Source organism: Crotalus tigris, unplaced genomic scaffold (genome assembly GCF_016545835.1).
Source record: "Crotalus tigris isolate CLP2741 ecotype Arizona unplaced genomic scaffold, ASM1654583v1 scf7180000018559.1332295, whole genome shotgun sequence".
Classification (NCBI taxonomy): Eukaryota; Metazoa; Chordata; class Lepidosauria; order Squamata; family Viperidae; genus Crotalus; species Crotalus tigris.
Genome location: NW_024097076.1, coordinates 475315 through 491903, shown reverse-complemented (window position 1 = coordinate 491903; position 16589 = coordinate 475315).

The window sequence follows — 16589 nt, the reverse complement described above, 5'->3', positions numbered from 1 at the left end:
AACGAGAAAAGGAAGTCTAGTGCATCTATAAGTTTTTTTAACATTTACACAGAAGTAGAAAAATCTTAGAAATATAACAAACTCAAGCTTGAATGGAAATTCCTATGCTTTAATGCAGGGATGTCAAACTGCCAGCCCATGGACCAGTTGCATCATGCGAAGGCTGCGCCCAGCCCAGCTCCGGCAAGGTGAAAAAAGTCACGATACATTGTGACACGTCATGTGACACACCGAGTTTGACACCCGTGCTTTAATGGAAAGGGTGGGAATTTTATACTCTTCACATACCATTAGGTTCAAGCTTTTTTTTTTTTTTGTGGCTGACAGAAACTCCCAAGATCTTGCCACTGAGACTTTTTTTCTAGGTTTTCTGACAAAATAAGATTTTAGAGCAGTGTTTCTCAACCTTGACAATTTTAAGGCATGTGGACTTCAACTCCCAGAATTCCACAGCCAGCAATGCTGGCTGTGGAATTCTGGGAGTTGAAGTCCACATGCCATAAAATTGTCAAGGTTGAGAAACACTGTTTTAAAGTCTCCCAGATACCTGTTTGAAGGATGACACAAACTCTCAGAACTCCTCAAAAGCAAAGTTCAAAGTTTAAGTTCCATTTTTCTGAGAATGTCATTCTACCATCATCATGCTCCTATGACCTTCTTGATTCCAAACAATAAAACAAAAACATCAGGCCCATAACTCAAACTATTGTCCATAACATAAAGGATTTGAATAGAAATGTGAGGCTGGCTTCATCCATTATGTCTCTTCCTCTGCAGAATGGTATAAGGTCACCTGCTTGAGCAGGGGTTTGGACTAGAAGATCTCCAAGGTCCCTTCCAGCGCTATTCTGACTGATTGATTGATTGAATTGGAGGAGAAGTGACACACAGTGTGCAAAGGAAGAGATAGGAGGAATATTATTTTGCATTATTGGGAATACAATTATACAAAGGATGGCATTATAATGATAGTAATATTGAGAAGCCAAAAATGTATAGCTTTTTGCATTAAACTTAGAATATGCCACCCAGAGTAGACAATTGACTAAGTGGATCCATCCAATTTAGATAAATTACTAAGGTTCCAGGTATGCATATATATAAGAATCTTTAATTGCACCCTTTAATTAATAGGAATCATTAACCTTCTTTCCAAAGGAAGATAGATGCTTCAAGGATTAAATAATAGCTTCAAGGAAAATATGTAGAAATCTGCAAAATTTAAGAAACATCTCCTTACTGCTGATTGAATTACTGTCTCATTGCTCTGCTTGAATCTTTCATTTAAAAATTAGTGTTTTCTCTTTGAGACATTAAAAAGAAGCAATTTGTCTTTTCAAACAAATTTAGCATTTGATTAACATGTAACAAAAAAGGAGATGCATTTTTTGCTTTGCTGCTAGCATTTTAAATGTCAAAGCATCAGTTATAAATATAGAAAGAAATATCTGCCAGTTTTGTATTCTATTACATTCATAGCTTAATTTTCAAATTGCTTCTAAGCAATTTGAATTTTAAGTTCTAAGAACAAATTCTCACTCTTCTGTGCAATTATTCTCAATGGAGATAGCACCATCTTAAACTTTTAAACAGAAATGTTCTAAATTAATTCCCTACAGCCTCTTTTCAGCTGTTTAGTGCACTTGCTTTTACTACAATTCTTCTCTCCCAAGTCATCTCCCAAGGCATTTGTGCATTTGTGACATAGACTTAAGCTGGAACATCAAAACCGTGAAGCAAAAAATCTGTTTTAGTTACCTGAGAACATGATATTTGTATAAAGTGATAAATCACAGATATATAATTTTTGCTTCCAAATCTTTGAGTGAAAATATACAACAAAACATAGACAAGAAAGCCATGAATAAAAATAAACAAGCACATCTATTTCACTCTTTTCATTCCCTTATTTATGCTAAGATATATTTTAAAATTGGTTCTTTCCCATAGAGAAATTCTTTATGATATGAATTCCTTGATTATTCATATTTTTGTTTTATTGCCCTATTCTATCTTCATTCTTCTTAATAATCCTCCAAATTTTTAAGAAGTTTGAGTTCTTAAAGAGTTAAGAAGGGTCTCCCTCTCCCTACTCAATATTTCCTCTGCTTCTGGTTCTGGGTTTTCCACATAAACAGTTCCCTTGTCATATAAAAATACTTGATTTTTAATGAGTAATTTTTTTAACCATGTCATGTGAGGAACCTGTCAAAGAAAAGGAAATCATAATTCAACAACTCAAAAACGGTTCAACACACAGGAATTTGGTGTTCAAAAATAAATATTAAAAGCTGCCTTCCTAGGTAGATGAAATTGGTAAGTAATTGTAAGAAAAAGTGCTTAGCTCTCCCTAGGCACGAAGACAGACAGAGGCATGGAAAACATATCAGACTAGGATTGGGAGATCAAATCCACCTCAATCAGTAATGAGATGATTAGTCCAGTCTCTTGCTTTCTCAATCCTGCTAAAATCAGATGTTTGTTGTTATGGGGGTAACAGGAGGAGACTGTTTCATATACACTGACTTGGGCCCTTAAAGGAAAAACACTATACAAAACCATTTATTTATGAGTTGTCTTTATTACTTGCCCCAATCCCAGAGGATTCTGGGTAGCACACAACAATGGGAAGAACATATAAGAACAATATAGTCTAGAGAAAAGGACTAGTAATAGTCTAGACCAGTGGTTCTCAACCTGTGGGTCGGGACCCCATTTGGGGTCGAATGACCATTTCATGGGGGTTGCCAAACAACGCAGTCCGCCATTTTTCCCCCCTTTTCCTTAGCTGTGCAATCCCTTTTATTCTATTGGCTTTTGAAAGCCAATAGAATAGACTCTCTTGAATAGAATCTAATTCTATTGGCTTTCAAAAGCCAATAGGAATTGTCCAGACTGTCTCTGCCCTGCTGAGCCCGCCAAAAGTCCCATTCTGCAAATGGTGCTGCACCAGTTGAGTAGTCCTCGACTTACGACCGGTTGAGTAGTCCTTGACTTACGACCGGTTGGGGGTCGCGGCATTAAAAAGGTTGAGAACCACTGGTCTAGACACTAGAGAAAAGAAGGACTAGGGGTGACGTGATAGAAGTATTCCAGGATTTGAGGGACTGCTACAAAGAGCTTATTTTCCAAAGCACCACAGGGCAGGACAAGAAACAATGGATAGAAACTAATCAAGGAGAGAAGCAACCTAAAATTAAGGAGAAACTTCCTAACAGTGAGAAAAAAATAACCAGTTTTGGGTGCTTCATCACTGGACAGCCACTTGTCTGGAATTGTATAGGGTTTCCTGCTTGAGCAATGGGTTGGACTAGATGACTTCCAAGATCTCTTCCAGCTCTATTCTGAATATAAGAATAAATCCAACTCTCCAATAAATAGATTGGAGATTGTTTAAGGATTCCAATCAGTCTTCTCATCTAAGTCTCAACCAAGAGACAAGTAAGATACTGAAATCATATTTTCATTCCAACCAAGATTCATTAGATAATTGTGTTTGGCCAGGCAGCCATGTGATATTTCAGCTACCTCACATCCCTTTCACAGTGTACCTGTGTAATCAAAAATTTACTGCAGTTTCAGGTGCTGTTACATTTTAAAGTGGCAAAGCATTAATATTAGGACCAAAAAGAGCCAGTTTGGTCTAGTGTTAAGGCACCAGACTAGAAATCAGGACACCATTGAAGTTTCTTATAAAGTAATAAAGAATTAAAAAAAAATCTCATAAATAAATATTACAAATTGGAGTGTCATCAGGGGCTTCAAGAAGAATCAAAATGAAGCTCATAATCATGAGATACAAGCCCTCTACTTTTTTATGTGCCACAGGGTTGTGGCTGCCCTATTAACTTTTTTGAACCGAAAATGGATACCCATGGCCAAAATGCTGTACACCCAATAATTAATAGATCAGCTAGTAAAAGAGGATTTCATGTACACCAATCAAAATCTGATTAGATGAGAGGAAGATCACATATTTTATAAGGATGATCCTGGTCGTGGTTAGGAATGGATAACATATAATAGATGTTTCTTCCTGGATCTACAAATGAAAGATCTTCATCTCTCTGTTTTAGGGAGACCTTGATATATCTTATGCCAATGTATTTTAGCTGCAACAAGCACGTGTAAACAGTAACTATTTTGCACACCTCTTTATTTATTTCATTTATACTCCCACCATCTGAACATAGTTCTATTATAGCTAACATTTACAATAATATAACACAAAAATAACAAACAGTAACTTAAATATCTACAACCAAAAGGAATGAGTCTTTGGTGTTCTTTAAGCTTGGTTGTTTTCTTGCAGACATTTGATTACCAAACTAGGTAATATCATCAATGCTAGCAGTAGCACTGATGATGATACCTAGTTTAGGTAATGAAACATCTGCAAGAAAACAACTAAGCTCAGAGCGCACCAAGGATCCCTCATTTCAATCCTGAGCCACACATATTCTCCTTTATAGGAATGGAATAATCAAACATATATAGACAATATAATGCAACCAAAGGGACTAATAACTCATCTGAAAAAAGGAAAATCCCTAGCCACTAGGCTCAAGTAACAGGCTGCTATTTCTCTTGTTTTTTCCTCTGAGTCACCCCTTGGCTTCACTTTGAAACTCTGCAGGTTTACTTCAAGTTCTCTGAATTTTCATCTGTTTCTATTAATATACTAAAGGGACTGCTTCATCTGTACAGCAAAGCTTCCTTTCCCCTTGTCCACAAAGTCTATTTCATTAAATCCTTGAATCAAAGTGTGGGCTGCTTTGTAAAATGCCTTAATATCACATTCTCAGAATTAATTTGGCAGGTTTGCAAATGCACACAGAGGGAGGAGAGAGAGAAAGTGAGAGGGGAAAAAAGATACAGTAATCACATTTTTATTCCAACTTGCTTGAAAGAAAAATTGCACATTTATCCTAAGAATATGATATGTGTCATCATCTTGGTCTAAATGGCGCAAATCTGTGAAGAAAAAAAGAAACCCTCTCCAATTCTGCAAAGACTGTTTCAAAAAAAATGTGAATGCTTGACATTTGGGGAATCAGGAATGAAAAAACAATGATCTTTCTTTTCTTTCGTGCAAGGATAGCATAATGGCTAATTGAGGTTATGATACTTTTTCATCTGACAGGGTGACATGCCTATCTTTGTTCAGTGAATTAATGATGGGCATGCAAAGGATTTGTTCCTGTTGAAATGGAAAGTGAATACAATTTTGGTCAATAATATAAGCAACGTAGAGGATTTAGAGAACTGACATTCTTGCCAAAATGAATGTTATCCATGTATCATTGAGGCTAAGGGATGAGTGATTTTTGGAAGAAAGCTGACTTTGCAAACAACTGAATTTAAATCTAGAAATACCATTGGAAAGCTTTTGAAATGTGCATCTAAAATGCTACAGAATTTCACCTAAGGCCAGACTTGAATGACTGAAATCACCTTTGTTCAGATTTTATGTTCTATAATTTTCCTTGCATTCCTCTCTGCCTCTGAAAGATGAAAGTTTCTACATCATGACACAAGATACGACCCAGTTAAGAGAGCTGGTTGAATGCACCAAGCTGATGAATTTGCATCCTTACAAGATAGATTTTTCCAATTTTCTCTGATTATACAGGGGCACTGTATGTCTTTAGCCATGTTCAGATAATCCCTTTACATTCAGAATTCAGCACATGAGAAGGGATGAGCAGTCCCTCCCCTCTCCACATTGCATTGATGACTTCACTGAAGATCACATTTTCAAAAGTACATCATGATTGTCTCCAGTTACAAGCCTTTGTTGTACAAAGGGCATGCATGTTAGTTGGATGGGTAACTCATAAGGGCATCCATGTCATTTGGATTTCTGGATTCAGGGTGTTGGGAAGACTTTGATACATGTGAATTCTTCCTGGACAAGTGCACTAGTCATGGAACTGGTTCTTCAACGGTGTCACCAATTAAGAGACAGCAAGATCTGCTCTCCATTCCTCATGTGTTAGGATTTACATTCAGAAATATCTGTACAAGGCTCCTATATCAGAGACTAGTCTGAATCATACTTTAAAAAAGAAAGAAAGAAAGATGGAAGCTGCAAGGAAGCAGACAGAAATAAACCTTTATGGGTGCCTATCATTCTTCTCACACTAGTCTGGAGACAAGACATTAGGCTAGAAGCAAGATAAAACATATTTCAGAAATGTGCGTAAGTGTTCTTATCCTCTTCATAGCATATTCATCTATATTATTTTGTGCCTACCTCATGCAGAGAAACCATACACTAGCAGATATATGGTACAATTATTTCAACATATCAGTCAAGGCAAGAGTTATCTTCCTTGTACTAATTTTTAGGCCTGGGTATGTCACGTTTATAAGAGATTTAAACACTACCTTTAGAGTTCCTTGCAACCACTTCTAGCAGTTCCCACATATGAGATGCTAAATCAGTTTTTTTCCCATTCAGGGACATTTTTAAAAGAAGTCAGTTATGAAATAAATTATGTTAAGTGTTGCCCTTATAGAAAGATATGGAGAAAGACGTAACCATTTGCTTTCAGATGTCATTTTAAGGGTCATGATTATGACCTTTTCTTTGTTCTAGTATAGTACAAAAATCACCTAAAATCCATGAATGCTATCGTTACTCTTTTTTATGCAATCAGCAGTGCTACAGCTTCATGGATCATTAGTTGAAGATTTTGTGCTTACCTCCACAGTTCTGCAAAATAGTAGGAGAACTCAGGTGTCTTCGTTACAGAATCCCCATTGCAGGAGCATTAGCTGCAAATAACTTGTAGGGGGAAAAAATTTCAGATAGAACATTAGAACATCACACTGGTTCTGTTGGATGACTCCTGCTGGATTCCTAAATTTTGTGCTATAGTTTTTAACTCCAGAAATGTACATTTATGCATCTAAGGTTCTTTTATCAAATTGTTTGCTGGATCTCCCTCTGTTGACATTCTCCAAAAGACAGGAATTTCTTTGGCAGAATCCATGCTGGCTCTTCCTCAACATTTGTTCTTCAACAAACAGATATAGAAATTATGCGCAAATATTTATGTCCAAACAAGGATTTGTTTATTTACTGGCTTGCCTGAATTAAACAGAGCATTACTTAAACATGAATAGAACTTTCCACATTACAGATAAACCTCTATTTATAACTAGAATTGCCATTGTTAAGTGTTCCATTCCATTGTTAAGTGAGTTGCACCTATTTTACAGCTTTTTTTGCCATGGTTCTTAAGTGAGTCATGCAGCCATTAAGGAAATCCAGCTTTTCCATAAACATTGCTTGTTAGAAGCTGGCTGGGAAGGTTGCATATGGCAATCAAATGGCAATCAAATGACAATGGCAGGACACTGCAACTGTTGTAAATACATGCAGGTTGCCAAGCATCCAAGTTTTGAGCGCATGACCTGGGGATGCTGCAATGGTTGTAAGTATGAGGAGTGGTCATAACTCATGGTCAAGAACTACAGATGCTAGAAACCTCTCTCATCTGTCTGTCTGTCTGTCCTTCCATCTATACATTGATCTTGGCTGAAGCCATTTTTGCTTTGTTTTGGGTTGTCACAGTACTAGGAGGAGGGAGGAGTGGTTTTAAGGTTAGACTAAACAATACTTTGTCTTGTGAGAACCAAGGTCATAGCTGCCTGACTTTTAGCAGGCTGAGCCTCCCGTTAGAAAGCCTGCCAAAGTATTCTATTGGGGAATGTGCTGGGGTGGGAAGTTCAACTTTGTAACATTGTAACGCTTGGGAGGGAACTCCAGACTTGCTTTCACTTTTGACTGTGCCGATACTTTGCAGCCAATAAACCTTTTGCTTTGGAGTTCTGCTTTTATTGGTCTCATCTATTGGAACCATGACACAATCACTATTTACACATGAATCTGTTTGCATATCTAAACACAGATTGTCCTTGATCAAGCCATTAGCAGTGGACATTCCCATAATTTGGTGATTGAGCAAGGCTTCTTCCATGGTGACATACAAGCATGCAGTTCTCTCTAGAGAAACATGTAATTGATCCTCTTATTTGCATATCAAGCTAAAATATGTGACATAATATTAGGACCTTCCTGTGTTAGTTATGTTAACCATCAATTAATAGATATGCTGCTGAGTGCATTTTACATTTTGTTTGTTTTTTTTTTTTAAAAAAAAAACATAGATATATGTGAACTGGCTTTGCTGGTAAGAAGGACAGGATGAGAAATGTGCACTGGAATGAGCACCCCTGAAAAGTGAACTTTCATACAGACATTGATGCAGCTTGGCAAGTGTTAATAACAAGGTATGGTTTCAATCCTGAAAATATCATTCTGTATGAACAGAGTATTGGAATTGTTCCTACTGTAGACCTGGCATCTTGGTATGGATGAGCAGCTTTGATGTGTGGATGGAGGGTAGCTTTCCTTGATACTGGAAAGACATATTTTCCAATTTAACTCTCCTAATTTTAATTGCCTTTTCTTGCCTCATCTTTTTTTTAAAAAAAACTTTTTATTATATTCTGAGCTACCCAGAGTTGTTGTATCAATGAGATGGCTGGTATGAAAATTAATGAACTAAATAACCAACTACGATGTTGGAAGTAGATGGGGATAAAGGTATACAGGCTGCCAGTTAAATCTTTAAAATGTTCTTGACATACAAACAGGTTTCATATTTCAACTTTTACTTTTAAAGGATGTTAACCGCTTCACAGAGTAAGCAAAATCTGGTCCAGGCCTTTGATTCAAAATGATATCCAGACCGTTTTTTTATTGACACCCCCCTTCAATCACCTGCAATGTGGTTCTAAACATGCTTCTTACATCAAACTATACCTTCAAATATTGAATTATACTTAAATGAACTGTCTTCAGTAAGAAGCTGCCATGAAATAGAGACATTTACTGAATGAAAACCTGGAGTGATTTTTTTCTCCTTAAAGTAATAGAGGCAATATTGTGCAAATTAAAGAAAGGATGAATAATGGACTATGTAATGTTACTTAAAGTTTCATAAAGTTAAAGGATGCTAAATTCTGCACTATTGAGACACATTATGATGTAAATTATACAATTTCATAAAGAGAAACATTATACTATAGAACCTTTAAACAACAATTGGCCAGTATTAATCTTTTTTGCAAATAACTTACATTAGCAGACTTCCTTTTTTTTTTTAAGGAGAAACGATTTTTTCCCCTTTTTTTTACTGTTCCTTGCATAGAAGTGTGGTCTCTCATTAATGAAGAGATATTTTGTTGGCAGCAAAGCCCCATCTATTTTTCTTTGATCCCTCTCTGTGAAATGTGTCCTCTTCACATTCTGAAGTATTCATTATTGACTGCAGGACCTCAGGGGAGGATTTTTCTGAATTAAAGCAGAAAGTCAAATGGAATTTATAGAATTTTGAAATCAATATTTCATTTGTTTTCAAGTGCAAATGCATTTGCTGGACATTTTCAGAGTACTTCGATCACAACATAAAATTCCACTATCTTCTTTGGGACTCTTAAAAGATTTTTACTACGTATGAACAAACATGGGGAAAATACACAGATGATTATATAGAAAAGAAACAAGCACCTAGAACATGCTTCCTCTTTCTATCAACTGCAGATGTGCAGCCAACAGGAGCACTGGGAAGCTATCGCTTTCTATTTTAAGGGAAAGGTCGTATCTGGGTGTGCAGGTATGTATGTGTTGTGTGAAGTGTTTGAGCGTGATTACAAAAGGTGTCCAGAACTGCTCCTTAGTATTCATTGTAATCAAACAAAATCTTATTTTGAATTACTCTGATTAAATGTGCTCTTTCTCAAAAGGAATTAACTACTTAAACTAGGAAAGGCTGATTCCCTCACAAGAGATTCCCTCCTGTCTATGTGCATATTTATCTTACATTTAAATATCCTTCATTTTCAGCTCAACTGGGAGCTCCAAGAAATCCAATGGCATAAAAGGAAATAGATCAATACATGGAAAATACAATCTAATAACCTGGTTAGACTTAATAATCCAGAATCAAATCTACTCAATTAAGGCAAAATAACTTGCTCGTGACCAGACTTATAAGAAAGTTGTGTGCATGTTTATATGTGTAGGACATTCTGTGTAAATAAGGAAAGAAATTTCCATGAAAAAGGGAGATAAACTGTTTTTAATTTTAAATTACGAAACATTTGGTTATTGACCATGGATGTAAACTGAATAGCAGGAGACAGTGATGGTGAAATCAATCATCTTAGACAGAGATTTTCAAACTTGGCCTTTTTATGACTTGTGGATTTCAACTCCCGGAATTTCTCAGCCAGGCACACTGGCTTAGGAATTCTTGGAGTTGAAGTCCATAAGTCATAAAAGGGCCAAGTTTGAAAATCCCTGATCTTAGAATGGCTTCTTGCAGAAAAGGATTACTCTTTTCTCCTGGTCAACTCTCTGAATGTGGAGGAACATATGTTTGGCATTGCCAAGTACAGATAGTCTTCAGTTTACAACAGTTCATTCAAATTTACAACAGCACTGAAAATTGTGACTTATGACCATTTTTCACAGTTACGACCTATGCAGCATCCCCATGATCATGTGATCAAAGATCAGCTGCTTGGCAACTGGTTCATATTTATGATTTCTGCTGTGTTCCAGGGTCACGTGATCCCCTTTTGCAACCTTCTGACAAGCAAAGTCAATGGAGAAGACAGATTCACTTAACAACTGTGTTACTAACTTAACAACCACAGTGATTCATTTAACAACTGTGGCAAGAGAGGTCATAAAATGGGGCAAAACTCACTCAACAAATGTCAAACAAACAGAAATTTTGGGCTCAAAAACAGCTGCTGCTGCTTTAGTCTTCACTAAGCTTGTTAACCACCATTTCTTACTAAAGGCTGAACAGAGAATCACTGATTATATATCTATTTATTGTAATAGTTCATATCAGTCCTAATTAAATCAGTTTAGTCCAAGGTCTTGGACAAATTTGTACTAAGCCAGACTGATTTTTCTCTGCTGATTTAAACATTTTACATGAACTGATTCTCTGAATCAACTCAAATGCTAAGTTAGAATTGCACCCAAATGTTCCAATGAAATTGTACTACATTTAAATTATAGACATTATGGTATTTTTTAGGTTGCTATACCTTCTGAAAGTATCACTTTTATTGGCCTCTAATCCCACACAGAATGAGAAAAACCAGCCTATTGCAGTGAAATTGAAGGTTTAAGCTTATAGTCCCTTTAAACCCTCCGCATTCTGCAGACAAGAGAGAAAATATTGCTCTTCCACTATAGGGTAATTCAAAGTTGACCAGCTCCCCATCGCTGCTGACACTCATAAAAATGTACATTTCTCTTTCCATGCTGTTAATATTTTCAGATGACTTTTCTCTTTTTCTTCAATCAAATTTGTTAGTGGGAGATTGCATCATCAACAGATCAAAATACTGACTGTGATCGTCTTTGATTAGCATTCTCAGGACACAGCTGGGAGAAAGGTTTTTCAAGTGGAGTTCTGTTTGGCAGTTTCCTTGGGCCATTGATGACAGAAGATCGAGAATGACTTCTAAACCTGTCTCACACTTCTGCAATGGAGACCTCTCTTGTCATCTTGCCCCCATTGGCATATTTGCTTTGATCTATATTTATTTCCTACAAGTGGACCTTTATTTGTTCTGAAACAAAGAGACAATTGAGGAAGGCAGGAATGGAATCCAGTTTTTTTTCTCAAGTAGTGGAGATTTTAAACTTTCCAGGATGAAATTGACCTATGATTAAATGAAAAGACATCTTCACATAGGGAACAAAGCTTGGGTTTGATCAATCATGGCTTATTAAATAACTCAAAATTGGATGGGTTTTCTCAATAGGCTAAATTATAAATGACCACTTATAAGCAATTCCTAGATTTGTACTACATGCTTAGCCGCATTATAATTTGGCATGATGTGTGAAAAAGGCTATAGAGAATTTGTTCTTGTTCCTCTTTTGCCTTCCAGTAAGTTTTATGCACCATTTGATAATGCTGTTTATTTTGGCTCTCTTGCCCTATTTTCCAGTCAAATGGGTTAGAGTTAAAGATTGATGGTTGATGGTTATTTTGTGAATTTATGTACCTACAACATAATCACAACCAGGATATCAGCCAATTGATTACATCTGCAGTGGGTGTTTAGGACAGATTTTAATATTAGCACTGGATAAAAAATACAGTGTGTAATGCTTTGATTAAGTTACAAAAACCTGCTTTGAAGCATCTAGGGCAGGGGTAGGCAACCCAAAACACTCAAAGAGCCACTTGGACCGGTTTCCCACCAAAAAAAAAACACCGGGAGCCGCAAAACCCTTTTGATATCTAAAATGAAGATAACACTGCATATATCCTTTTTTACCTTTATTATAGGTGTGTGTGTGTGTGTGTGTTTGTGTGTGTATGTGTGTGTGTGTGTGTGTGTGTGTGTGTATGTGTGTGTGTGTGTGTGTGTGTATATGTATATGTATATGTATATGTACACATTAAAAATAAAAGTAAAAATATCACTCTTGGGACTATCCATACTATTAAAACAATGATCACCAAGAGAATGCTTTAAGAGAATAAAATTACATACACACAAAGGTAAAAAAAGGATATATGCAGTGTTATCTTCATTTTAAATGTCAAAAGGGTCTCTCTCTCTCTCTCTCTGTCTCTCTCCCTCCCTCCCTCCCTCCCTCCCTCTCTATCTGCCCTTGGTCTGCCCCCCACTCTCTTTCTTTCTCTCTCTCTTTCCTCTCTCTCTCTCTCTCTCTCTCTCTCTCTCTCTCCCTCCCTCCCTCCCTCCTTCCCTCTCTCTCTCTCCCTCTCTTTCTCCCCCTCTCCTACTTGCTGCTCACCTGGCAAGCTTCAAGCTGTTGTCCAACAAGCTCAGGGGTAAGCAATCTCGTCTCTTTTATGACTCATGGACTTCAACTCCCAGAATTCCTGAGTCAGCCTAGCTGGGCTATCTAGCTCTCTCCTGCCCTTCCTGCTTCCTGCTTCCTGCAGAGACGCAGCAAAGGGAGGAGCTCTGCCCAGTAAGCTTTTCAGCTCCTCGGAGAACACTGTGAATGCACTCTCTTTTACACACACACACACACACACACACACACATACACACACAACACACACACAGACACACACACACACACAGAGAGAGAGAGCGAGAGCGAGAAGCAGGGAAGCGCAATTGCCTCTCTCTGTCTCTTTCTCTCTCTGCAAAGGCAGAGGAGGCTGGGAGCCACAGGGGAAGGCTCAAAGAGCTGCATGCGGCTCCGGAGCCGCAGGTTGCCGACCTGTGATCTAGGGATATGAACATAACATCTCCCGTAACTCATTAAACTTACTGTATCTTTTCCCAAATTGGCACAGCTGCACTTCACTGCACTCACGTGATTCCAAGAAAATATATAGCTACTTTAAAGAGTTGCAGATGATATTGTGTGTGCATCCCCTGCAACATTTTGGAATTAAATCTTAGTACTGCACACCAAAGATCCCTAAAGTAGTGTTAGGGGCAAACAAGGAAATGAGTAGTGTGCCATTGTTATGATGTTCTACAAAAGGAATGGATCTTGAGTGCAATGGCACAAAACTTTCCAGGTGGACCATATTCAATTATCTTGACCTTTTATGTAATGCATTTCTGTACTTTACTCCTCACTTAATTAGATCTGTTAGTTTGTAATAAGAATGTTATCTACTAATGCTTTAATTTCTGTTGCAAGATTAGATGAAATTTCCTAAAGAAAAGTTTTCTGTAGACTGACAATGAGCTGAAGAAAAAGTTTTTCTTTTCTTTTCAAAGCCTTCAAGTAATATTTGATTGGGTTTTTGGAGACATCTATTTTCCTTGTGTACAAGTCTGCTGATTATAAATGATTTGTCAGTCTTCCTGAGCACTAATTTTTCAAGCACATTTTCCTCTTACAAATTGCCAGGTACTTTAAGGCTTAAGAATTGCTTTGAGCTTCTACAGTTTCTACAGATGATTTTTACATGAAAACAATAGGAAAAAATGTTGTTTGGAAGATTTAGCACAAATACATTTGAAATGGGTTACGAATTGTGGTTAGAGTTTTTGTAAAAAAAATATGATTAGATATTCAGTTTAAGATCCTTACTATTGTTCAGTTAAGATTCTGAATATAGAAGGTAAAGAGCCTATCTTTAGTGCAATTCAATTTTAAGTTATATCCCTCCATCTACTTACCTAAATGATCTCTTTCTCTGAAAAATTTAATAGCATTAAGTGTTCCTTTTTATAAATATAATGAGGAAAAGGATAAGATTAACATATTTTAGCTGCAAAACTTTTGGAGAAGGGCAAAAAAAATAAAGGTTTCCTGACTAGTCCTTCTGACTCTAGGGAGCATTGCTCATCTCCGTTTCTAGTTGAGGGAGCCAATACTGTCCGAAGATGGTTCTGTGGTCATGTGGCCTGCACGACTATATGCCAAGGCACACAGAACACTGTTACCATCGCACCAAAATGGTACCTATTTATCTACTTGCACCTGTATGATTTTGAGCTGTAAGGTTGGCAGGCACTGAAGCAAGAACGGGAGCTCACCCCATCATGGGTCTCAAATGGCTAACTTTCCAGTTGACCCATAAAGCTTCAAAGAGATTCAGAAAACTCTATTTCTATGTTACATCCAGTGATCATCTATAGCAGTGTTTCTCAACCTTGACAATTTTAAGGCATGTGGACTTCAACTCCCACAATTCCACAGCCAGCAATGCTAGCTGTGGAATTCTGGGAGTTGAAGTCCACATGCCTTAAAATTGTCAAGGTTGAGAAACACTGATCTATAGAGATCTATTGGAGTATTAATGCTTATATTCAGCCTGTACATATGTGACAATAAATCTTAAATTATAGGACCATTATAAGCCTCTGGGGACCCTCTTCAATAAACTGAACAATAAAAAGCACACACTTATCGCAATGAAAGCTTCAGTCATTTATCAATCTGAAAGACTCTGGGGAAGCTAACAAGAGGTAATTTTTAAAATGCTTTATAAATTATTTGAATAAAACATCCTGTTATTGTATTTAAGGGCTTCAAGTCTCCCAAGGAATAGAGACAACAGACTGTTGAAGTGAGAGAATTGTATTGTTTCTCTGATATTTTTGGTATTTTTGGTATTGTTTCAAACCTATTACTAAATGTAAGACCATGAGCTCCTCATAATTGTTTGATTAATGTAAAAAAATCCTGAATAAATTATAAATAAATTAATATATCATTGTTTCTGAAAGAAAATAATGAGTCTTGGGAATTTATTAATTATTAATAAGCAGCTGACAAAGAATTAAAAACAATATAATTCAAATATGAAGAAAACAGCCATATTGGAGGACAAAAACTACAACATCTAAAAATAGTGGTATTGCACTCTACTTGGGGCTACCCTTGAAGAGTATTCAGAAGCTATAGCTGGTACAGAGAGTGATGGGGCAGGCATTTCTTGGGCCCCAAGAATGGTCCATGTAACACCATTATTCTGTGAGCTGCATTAGCTACAGGTCTGCTTCCAGATACAATTCAAGATGTTGATAATTATCTTTAAACCCCTTCATGACATAGGTCCAGGCTATGAGGGACCATCTCATCCAGCAGAGGCCTGCCCCATCCATGCCAGCAGAGGAAGCATGCTGTGAGCCCCATCAACCTGATTACTCCAGCTGGTGGAAGCCAGGAGAAGGACCTTCTCTGCTGTTGCATCTGCCCTGTGGAACATCTTGTCCTTTTGGTGTGAGGTCAGACACAATCCTCCATACCTCCTGAAAGAGCCTAAAGACTTGGCTCTGCCAGCTAGCCTGTCTCCCCAATTGGGGGGGGGGTTTACAGTAGAGATGATAGATCAATTAACAATGGTTCCCACCTCCCACAGTTGGTGGATTGGATGAAATCTGCATAAAGTTTTTTCTAGCTATAGTGCCTATTCAGTCCTTCAGCAGCAACTATGAGTCCATAAAAAAGCCCAAATTACTTATACATTCCACATAGAAAGGGCATTCCTTCCAAGACTCAAGGATCCTGGAACCAGATCATCTGTGAATCCACAGATGCTAGCGTTGAACCTCAGCCTGTTTTTCTCCCACTCTAAAAGAAGAAGATGAAGTTAAGGTTTCTCCAATTTTTCTACTTACTTAATTCAACTGATTACTATTCCTTCCTATTTTCCATGGATAGAATAATGTCCTGCTTACTCCTACAGACAGGAATAGGAAATAAGTAATTTAGCCAAGCAAGAAGTTGGGCAGAAGACAAAGGTTACTTTGGCTTTGCTGTTACAGATGTTCACATTTCTAGATTTTCTTCTATATTTCTCGCCACAAGCTTCCTGAGAATCTCTGCAGATTCATGACCTTTAAAAGCTGTGCAATATTGTTTACAGGTAAATAGGAAATATACTTGAATGCTAAATGCCTCTTAACCATAGAGGAAACAGATGTCGACAGAAAAGCTCAGATAGTCATGTTATTTGAAAAATGTCCCAGGTGTGAATTTCAGAATCCTTGGCCAAGATTGAAAAAGTGCTAAAAAGAAAATTGTCACCTTGTAT